The sequence below is a fragment of the Sturnira hondurensis genome, unplaced genomic scaffold (assembly GCF_014824575.4).
Source record: "Sturnira hondurensis isolate 20B ecotype Veracruz unplaced genomic scaffold, ASM1482457v3 Scaffold0011652, whole genome shotgun sequence".
NCBI classification, from domain to species: Eukaryota; Metazoa; Chordata; class Mammalia; order Chiroptera; family Phyllostomidae; genus Sturnira; species Sturnira hondurensis.
In genome coordinates, this window is record NW_028084283.1 from 312,892 (window position 1) to 323,273 (window position 10,382).

General features: G+C 38.8%; 1 pseudogene; it reads right to left on the minus strand.

Annotated features, from left to right (window-relative positions):
- Positions 1-8,853: 8,853 nt before the first annotated feature.
- LOC118996766 (ferritin light chain-like) lies at positions 8,854-9,380 on the minus strand (annotated as a pseudogene).
- Positions 9,381-10,382: the final 1,002 nt, after the last annotated feature.

The window sequence follows — 10,382 nt, forward strand, 5'->3', positions numbered from 1 at the left end:
CTGGTGATCAGGATGCTCACAGAACTGGTTGATTTTAGTCACAAATTAAAGGAACAAATGAAGGCTAAACTAATTGAAATGAAGGGAAATGCACAGGAAACCAATAGTGATGGAAAGGAAACTGGAACTCAAAAATAAAATAAAATTCAATATTCAATAGCATTTTGGATGCCTTCTCTTCTGTATTTTCATATAAAGAACTGGTTGTAACCGTTGCCAAGACCCAATCTAAAACTTCAATTATGGCAATTATTATAATTTTCAATTAATTACAGTATTCTGTGAACTTGTTTTATTCCCCTACTAAAACTGGAACCTCCATTTTTTGACAGGAATATGGTAATCCCCCCTTATTTGTGTGACACACATCCCAAGACCCCCAGTGGATTCCTGAAACAGCAGATATTATCAAACCCTATGTATACTATGTTTTTTGCCTGTACATACATATCTATGACAGTTAACTGTATTAGGCAATTTAATTAATAAAATATTCATTTTTACCATAGACCTTAGCAATGTCATCATATGATTGTTTTTCTTTCCTTATTAAGTGGAGAATTTTCACCTTTTCACTTAAATGAAGCAGCACTTTATGGCTTCTCTTTGGCATGTTCAAATTGCCAACATCACTACTTTTGCACTTTGGAGCCATTATTAAGTAAAATAAGGGTTACTTGAACATAAGCACTGTGACATCGCAATAGCCAACCTAATAACCAAGACTAGCCAAGATGGCTAGTAAGTGATTAATAGATGGGTAGTGTGTATATCATGGATACTCTGGACAAAGAGATAATTCACAATCTGGGTGGGATGGAGTGGGAAGACAGAAACTTCCATTATGCTGTGCTACTCAGAATGATGTACAATTTAAAACTTATAAATTGTTTGTTTCTGGAATTTTCAATTTAATATTTTCAGACTGTGATTGACCATGGGTAACTGAAGAAAGAGAAACTGACTATATGGGGAGAATACCATATACTGAATAATATCAGTGCTCCACCCAGATCCCCTTTTGACATTTTACTATTATGTGCCCTCCCTCTGCCAATGTCAGTGTTCTTTGAATTGCCAGAGCCAAATCTGTGCTGGCTCTTCTTCAGGGACCTCCCCTCAGGCTACCAGAGTTGCTTTGACTACAAGGTTAGAGGGCCAGTGCTGGAAGTTCCCATCTCCTCACTCTACTCAGAGGTGGGTGGTTGTTAATTATTGAATATAGAGCATGGGAGTATGAAAGCACAGCTGCCTGACCTCAAGATGATACAATTTGGAGGGCAACTCACACTGAGAGTTCCTGGGCTCTATCAGGCTAAAAAGTTACTCCTTGTAGGATTTTTGCCTAGATTCCACCCTTGCTTGCCTTCCTCTCCTTCCATGCTCCCTAACGCATCTACCTATCTTTCAGGCTACTCCTGAGGAGCCCTGGCTAACAAGTAACATTTATGAGTATATACTACACTCCAGGCAACATGCTAAATGTGCACATTAGTAATTTCATTTAAATTTAGTCCTCAAAACTACCATAATAGTTAAGTACTATTATTATTTTGAATTAACTGATGAGGAAACTGAAAGGTTAAGTAACCTTTTTGAGGCTATATGGCCAGTAGGTGTCAATGCCAGGAATCCAAATGAAGCTTCAGAGCCATATCAGTCAACCACTTTGCTATGCTTCTACCAAAACTGCTAAATAGAAGGCAAACATCTAAGATGGCCCCCATGACACATGCCTCCTGATACTCAAACCCATATGTAATTCTCTCCCCTTGAGTGTGAACTGGAACTATTGATTTGCCTCTAACATATAGAATGTGGCAAAAGTCATGAGATAACACTTCCATGATTAGTTATATAAGACTGACTTCCTTTCGCTAGCAGATTCTCTTACTGGCCTTGATGAAACAAGCTGCCATGTTGGAGAGGAAATGCAGCAAGGAATTTAGAGTGGCCTCCAGTCAAGAGCCAACGAGGAACTGAGACCTTCAGTCCAAACACCTCCAAGAGACTGAACCCTGCCAGCAGCCATGAGAATGAGCTTGGAAGTTAATATTTTTCTAGTGAGACCCCAGCCGTAGTCTACATTTTGATTACATCTCATGAGAGATCTGGCTCAGCTAAGCTGTGCCCAGATTCCTGATTCACACAACCTGGAGATAATAAATCTGTGGTATTTAAAAAAAGCATTGCTGCCTAAAAAGCAGAGAAGGAGTCAGTCATTATTCTGTATAACACTTGCAACTTCTGGCTTAATGACTTACGAATAGAAATGCTAACCAATAATCTGTTACTTCTGCCAATTTTTATAATCCAATAAACTCAGCTAGGATGGTGGCAATAAACTGCTCAAAAAGTATTAATCTTCCAGTATGATTAGTACTTGGTGCTCTTAGAACCAAGTAAACAGCACATGAATTATGAGTGAGGATTAGCTAAAGAACTTTTTAATGCATCCAAAATAAGACTTTGCTTTAGTGTATGTTTCAATCAATTAATCAATTGAGAAATGACAATGCAAATCAGGCACCCGCTGGCTTATTGTGCAATGATAAGCAAAGTTATGCTCAGTGTCTCCCAGTCATCATTGTGTTTTCCCACATGTGCCTCTTTGTGCCCCTGCATCTCCACCCACATATTGCACAGTTGTCATATAAATGAACATCATCCAAGGATGCTTTCTCTAACTCTTTATTCCTCTTGTTGACATGGGATGACAGATTGAAACTCAGAAAAGATAGAAGTAAAATTGAAAAATATGCAGCTCTCCAAGATCCATAGCCAAAACATAAAAGATAATGATGGAATGAATGACACTGAGCCACAGTTACAGTTAGCCACAATGATAGTGAGAGTTAAAAAGTCCATAAGATAAAGGCAATGGTATCATGACCCCCAGGGAAAAATTCACACCTTCTCCAACCTTTTCGAACAGTAGTTGGCAACAACTGTCCTTATTTGTCTTCATTTGTTCTCATTTTAACACTAAAATCCTGTTTTCCAGGAATAGCTCATTCCCTGGCAAATTACCCTAAATACTTCAGTTTGTGTTTTTCAACAGCAAGGGTATTCTATCTAGCTAACATAAAATTACCTAAATCAGGAAATTTAACAGTGATACAATACCGTTATCCAATATAATGCATATTAAAATTTTATAAATTGTCTCAATGTCTTTTATAGCCACCTCCCATACCTATGAAGGTACAATCTAGGATCATGAATTTAGTTGTCATGATTTTTAGTCTTTTTAACCTGGAACAATTCCTCAGTCTTTCTCTGCCTTTCTTGACCTTTATACTTTAGAGAATTGCAGGCCAGTTATTTTTTAGAATACCCTTCAATTTGGATCTGTCTAATGTTTTTTTGTTATCAGATTCAGGGCATGAGTTTTTAGCAGGAATATGTACTTCATTTTAATTCTCAGAATAGCTGCCTCTACCCACGTGTTCCCCACTTTGCCCTGACACCTTGCACAGCTGTGGAAACTTTGAGGTCTTCTGGTGAAATCAAAACTTTTTTCTGCTTCCTCTTATGATCCCTAATTTAGCCACCAGAATTTCTAAAATACTGAGGAGAATGTTCGCTTCTTGGGGAACTTATTCTCAGGTGAAACATGACAATTCAAAACTCTTTCCTAATGTGTGCCTCTCCCACTCCCTTATGGATTAGTGCATGTTTCATTATTATTATGTAGAATAAATGATTAATAAAGGTGGATAAATGGCTCATGGAGATAAACAACACGACCTGAATCTAGTAAAAACATTTCCCTCTTCTAAATGAGTAACATTTTTAACCCAGCCCTTCTAAGACTGTACATCTTTCCAGAGAAGGACAGTAAACTACATAGTAATCAAAAACTAAGAGCTTTAAACAGGTGCTACAGTAAAGAAGTTCAAGGCCTCAGTAATACCTGGAGTTTTGACTGTGCCTATTCAGTCCCTGATACTTCATACTGACATATCCAAGGTTACCACAAAGTGGAAGGAGGAAGATGTGTGGGTGAAAAGAGTGGGAGAGGAAGATTACCAAAAATTGGAAACTATGGAAAGAGCAGCAGCCAGCAGTTTTAGTTTTAGCTCTGAAATGATGCCTTGTGTGGCTTGTCCTTCCTGAGAGGTTAAAATGCTGTCGTGCCTGCTTTTAGCAGTGTAGTAAATAAAACAATTAATTCCAGGCCCTAAATAAGGTAGCTATATTTATTTGGCTGAAGAGTGATGCCCCTTCATTTTCTTTTTTCCTCTTCTATTCACTATCGTCACATCCAAGAAATGAGGAAATCACTACAATTCATTTCTACACATACAGCCTATTCAAAGGGAGGAATAATCATTAAAAAGATTCTATAATCTAAAGTTATCCATTTTCCTCAAACTGAGAAGCAAGCTTATTTTGAGATGTTACTATCTTAGCTCTCTACTAAGCTCTGCTGGATACAGTCAATTGATAAAAATAGCTAACAATTGTGCATTTACCATGTGCTAGGCCATGACTTGGGGATTTTACATGGCTTATCCCAGTTAATCCTTCCTAAAATTTATTAGTTGGATAGTGTTATGATTATGTCCAGTTTTTTTCAGATGAGGTAGGCGAGATCAAAAGAGGTGAAGATGAAAAACTTACTTGAGCAAATAATAAAGGAGAACTTCCCCAATCTGGCAAAGGAAATAGACTTCCAGGAAGTCCAGGAAGCTCAGAGTCCCAAAGAAGGTGGACCCAAAGAGGAACACACCAAGGCACATTATAATTGTATTAGCCAAGATTAAAATGAAGGAGAGAATTCTAGAAGCAGCAAGAAATAAGGGGCCAGTTGCCTACAAAGGAGTTCTCATCAGACTGTCAGCTGATTTCTCAAAAGAGACCTTACAGGCAAGAAGGGGCTGGAAAGAAGTATTCCAAGTCATGAAATCCAAAGACCTACATCCAAGATTGCTCTATCCAGCGAAGCTTTCATTTAGAATGGAAGGGCAGATAAAGTGCTTCTCAGATAAGGTCAAGTTGAAGGAGTTCATCATCACCAAGCCCTTATTATATGAAATGTTAAAGGGACTTATCTAAGAAAAAGGAGTAAAAATATGAACAGTGAAAGGACAGCAAACTCACAGTTATTAACAACCACACCTAAAACAAAAGCTAACTAAGAGGACAGCTAGATCAGGAATGGAGCCACAGAAATGGAGATCACATGGAGGGTTAGCAACAGGGGAGTGGGAGGAGGAGAAGGGGGGAGAAGGTACAGAGAATAAGTAGCATAGATGGTAGGTAGAAAATAGACAGGGGGGGCAGGAATACTATGGGAAATGCAGAATCTAAAGAACTTGTGACACATGGACATGAACTAAAGGGGGGGAATAGGGTGGAGGGGGTGTGCAGGGTGGAGGGGAATGAATGGGGGAGATGGGACAGCTGTAATAATATAATCAATAAGATATATTATTTTAAAAAGAGGTGAAGATGAGAGGTGGGGATGGCTGGGGTCGACGGGGAGTGGTGGGGGGAAAATAGAGACAACTCTACTTGAACAACAACAGCAAAAAAAAGGCAAAGAGACTGAATTAAGATGAGTTAGCATAGAGGCAGGATTTGAAAACAAGCAGTCTAGCCAAGAGCACGTTGTTCACCCACTCATTGTACTATCTACCTTCCAGACTCCAACTTGCTTACAGTCTAGTGGATACCATGAGACAACTAAAAGAAGACAAATCTATTCCATATGACTGAGTTACATTGGTCAGGGAAGATTTCACACAAGACAGACTGAAACTGGGCTGAAAAGTAGACTGAGTTAGATTTAGTGAAGAAGGGTATGAAGGGCCTTCGTGATGAGAGAAACCATGTAAAATTGCGACGGCAGCAAACTGAGCACTTTGGCTATGGCAAGAGAGCTCCTGCAGTCTTCCACAGGAGGGCTTCATCTCCTAGGCCTCACACTGAACAAAAGAGAAAAAAACTTTTACTATAGTTCCTGACAGGGTGTACAGGAGTTAATGTAAACTCTGAGAGCCTGATGTCTATTGTTGCACTTTAGCAATAGCACAATCACTCCTATGACAAGGCTATATAGCCTGCCATACCTTCCCCAATTCCCTTGGGCCACTAGCATTACCCTAGGTGCCAGTCTCCATTGGGTTAGCAGATGAGGCTAAGTCTGACTCTGACCAGCCCAGCTTGGTTTCTGCTCTGTTTCAGCTTCTCTTTCTGGACCTGGATGGTTGAGTTTAGTTCAGGATGTGGCAATAGGAAGTCCCAACTCATTCTCCAATTTGGTTTTACCACCAATAAAGCTATATTTATTTCCACATGGTTTCTTGTGTCTGTTCTAATTAATTTGAACTTGGATGAAAGGAAAGATGATCAGGTTGTATCCCCCAAAACTTTCAACAGTAGGGAATAGAAAATTTAATTTAAAAGGTAGATTGGACACAGTAGACCAAGAAGAGCTTTGAAGACTGGTACAAGGAATTTAGTCATAGCCTACAGGAATGGTTTATTGTTGGCTGTCTGTGCAAGTACACATACACAGGGGTCATTCATAGAGAAAAGCATTATGGGACTTGTTTCCAAATTAATCTCTAGAATTTTAATATGATCAAATCCTTGTTTTGCTACAGATGATTTTGCCAGGAACCTTAAGTCATTTTTTAATCCATACTAATATTCTATACACATATCTTTGAGTCAGTATTGCCTGCTCAGCAAGTTGCTGTTTTTCAAAAATTATTTGATGACCAAAGACCATTTCAGCCTATTTGGGAGACTTTAATAAAACTTTCTCCTACAGTTCCATTTTTGACATTAAAAAACACTAATAAGTAGTGGTTTGGCAAATATAATGTCATTTTCTGAAAACAAATGTTTGCATCCTTCCCAAATAATCAACCTCAAATTATAGTCTTTCAATTGATTTCATTGTATTAGGTGATTTTTTCTCCTTAATTTATGTGTTTATATTTGAGTGCTATTTTAAAATAATTTTGATTTTAAGCATGTATTTTAAGTACAGACATCTGAGTTTTAATCCAAATTTGAAAATTGTTAACTGCTTCCTTATGTCTGTCACTGCCAACTGCCAAACAATGTACAAAACTTCTTTCTTAGGAATAATTTTTCCACCATATTCTTTTTTATTATCAAATGATTTTGTGTGAAAACAGGAAAATAAGGTTTTCTCCTTAACTGAGCAAAACAGGTGCCCCAATCTTTGTAAAATATTCTTTCTATGCTTCTGATCTTTGTAGGATAAAAAGAAATAATAATAGTGTGCTTTTTTTGGTATTCATGCTCCAGGAAGGAAAGTTGCTATAAGGAAAGAATTGATATTTTCCCATGCCTACAGTTTTAGAACAAAGTTATAACTTCAGATTTTCAAAATACAAGGAAAATACAAGCAGTTACTAAATTGCTATGTGGGGGACATATATATATGAACTTAGTAGAAAACAATTCACCAGAAAAATGAAACACATTTTTAAAGGAATGCTAAATTTGACTGCTTCTCCTCTTGGCTTCTGGAATTTAACCTCCATTAACCCACCTCTATTCTAATCACTTTGGTTCTTACTGCATCATTAAAGTTGTCTTCTCTTTCCTCTAAAATGAAATGCAGAGCCAGTTTTCAATCTGCACTTTAAAGTATATTTTATCTATTTATACACAATCTTGTTCCAGAAAGGGTTTAAGGTGGCTTAAAATAATGTATACAATATACCAAGAAATTAGAAATTAGAAACAGAAGAACCAAGAGTGAAGCTTATATAAAAACATGTATACTATCCTACTCTTTTACTCTGGGTGGACCACAAATTGGGCTCAAAGCTTTCTAGCAGACAGTCAAAAAACAAAGGAACGTTAATGAGTTACATCATTTACAGTGTCCATAAAACAAAAACAAACCAATTACCTAAGTGAAGCACTGTTATTCCTAATATTAAGAACAAAAAGAAATTTCTCTTGAGAGGCTCCATAAAAAGGTCAGTGTATGATGCAATAATCACCATTCTCAGCAGCAACCTAGTGGGAGCAAAGATGAATTTCACAGGGCTTTTTCTTCTTGTATTTAATATAGGAAGATAGCATCACACCAACTTGGAAATTAAAAAAAAAACACAATTTAATCATGAGTTTGGGAGTGGGGGTAGAACGATATGATATTGGTCAAGGTACTCAGCACTTGGCTCTGTGAAAGCAAAACTAAAGAAACATTTTAGAACAGTAGAGTCTAATCCAGTACCCAGAAAGACTTCAGAGAAATTATGAAAACACTCAAATTGTGTACAACATTTAGTGTATAACTGCATTCATTTTTCTTGACAGAGAAAGCATAGTTTTAAAAAAATATTTTATTCATCCATTTGTAGAGAGAGGGGTAGGGAGGGAGAGCAGGAGAGAAACTGATGTGAGAAACTGTCTCTCACATGCCCCCAACTGGGGACATGGACTGCAATCCAGGCATGTGCCCTGAGTGGGAATCAAACCAGTGACCCTTTAGTTTGCAGGCCAGCACTCAATCCACTGAGCCACACCAGCCAGGGCAAGAAAGCATAGTACCTCAGCATACATAGGTGATTCACACAAATTAAATAATTTCTTTAGAAAGTCTAGAGAATTAAACACTGCAAACTCTTCATGCTATTCTGCATATTATCCCTCCCCACCACACACACACCCTTCTAGCTTTTTTTCCCCTCTGCAAAAAAAAATATTTTTCTGGATTCCATTTGATCTCATGGCTTGGGTGAGGGTTTCTAGGTAGTTAATATGTTGCCTCCTGGCTGGAGAAAGAGGCTCAGTCAGAACTCAGTGATGGGAAAGCACAAGGGTCTCTCAAAGGCTGCTGGGCCTCAGAGGCTCCTAATCATGCTTTCAGGTGAGCCTTTTGAAGAGATATTTGCTCAGCCTTCCCTGGGGGCCAGCTAGCCTGTAGAGGTTGGTCAGATGGTCGCCCATCTTCTTCATGAGTTTTTCTTCATCCTCTAAGAAGTGGCTCTCCAGAAAGTCAGAGTGATGGTGGTCTGTGTTGGCAGATCCTAGGGCATTCAGATCCAAAAGGGCCTGGCTCAGGTTCTTCTCTAGGACCTTAGCAGCTTCCATGGCATCCACACTGCCACTCTACCCATCTTGAGACTGCTTCTTCCCTTTCTGGGTGAGGGAACAGCCACTCACTGGCTTTCTACCTTTGAGAGAACCTTGATATCTTTGTGCTTTTCCTTAGCCAATTCCTGGAAGGAGTGTCCCATGCTTTCCAGGGCCACCTCATCACCTTCAAAATAGAAGCTCATAGAGAGGTAGGTGTAAGAGGCCCTCAGATGCAGGTTAACCAGGTGTTTGATGGCACCCTCCACCTCAGTGGAATAATTCTGGTGGAGGTTGGAGCTCATAATTGGTCAGTGATGAGGAGCTAACTGGAAAATATGGTGGTAGCTGCTCTCAGAGGCAGGAGATAGCTGAGAATATGTATGGTACCAGAAATTGCAATGGAAGGGGAGCATTTAGAACACAGTGACAGGCAGTGCCACCTCCTTCCACTGGACAGGAGGAGAGAAGGCAGGGATGGCAGTAACATTTATTCCACTTAAACACAACCAATGACAGGTTTGGGGGTCTGCAGGGCACAATGTCTCTTAGTTAAGCTCTTGATAAGAGCTTAATTGTAATTCCTGTACTGTTACTGGAAAAGGGGTTTTTGCCTGCCATTTTGCCCCTTGTGTTTTACCCCAATTCCAAGATGAGCCAAGAACACCCAAGGTTAAGAATGTAAAACATATTGATAGTGAAACCTCTCCAACCCTCATTTGTGATTGAAAACCCCTTCTTTATTATTTTAGAGCCTGTATGCATATATTTTCCCTGCTCTTAATCTCTCATTGAGAGGGTGACTATTAGTTCCAGTTTTCCCAGAGCCGTCCTGTTATACTGTTGAAATTATTAATGGCACCCTATAAATAAATAAATGAGTAAACAAAATTTTAAAATGGTAAACATTTATTTCTCACAGTTCTGAATTCTGGGAAGTCCAAGATCATAACACTGGCGGATTTGATGTCTGGTGAGGACTCCCTTCTTAGTTTCTAGATGACTGTCTTCTTCTTTTCCTTTTTTTAGATGAGGAAATCTTTATTTTTTTCTTTCTTTCTTTTTAAATTATATTTTATTGATTGTATCATTACAGTTATACCGATTTTCTCCTTTGCTCACCTCCACCCAGCACCCTCTACTCCCTCAGGAAATCCCAACACCACTGTTCATGTCCATGGGTCGTGCGTATAAGTTCTTTGGCTACTCCATTTCCTATACTGTACTTACATCCCCATTGCTATTCTGTAACTATCTATTTGTACTTCCTAATCCCCTAACCTCTTCACCCATTCCCCCACACCCTC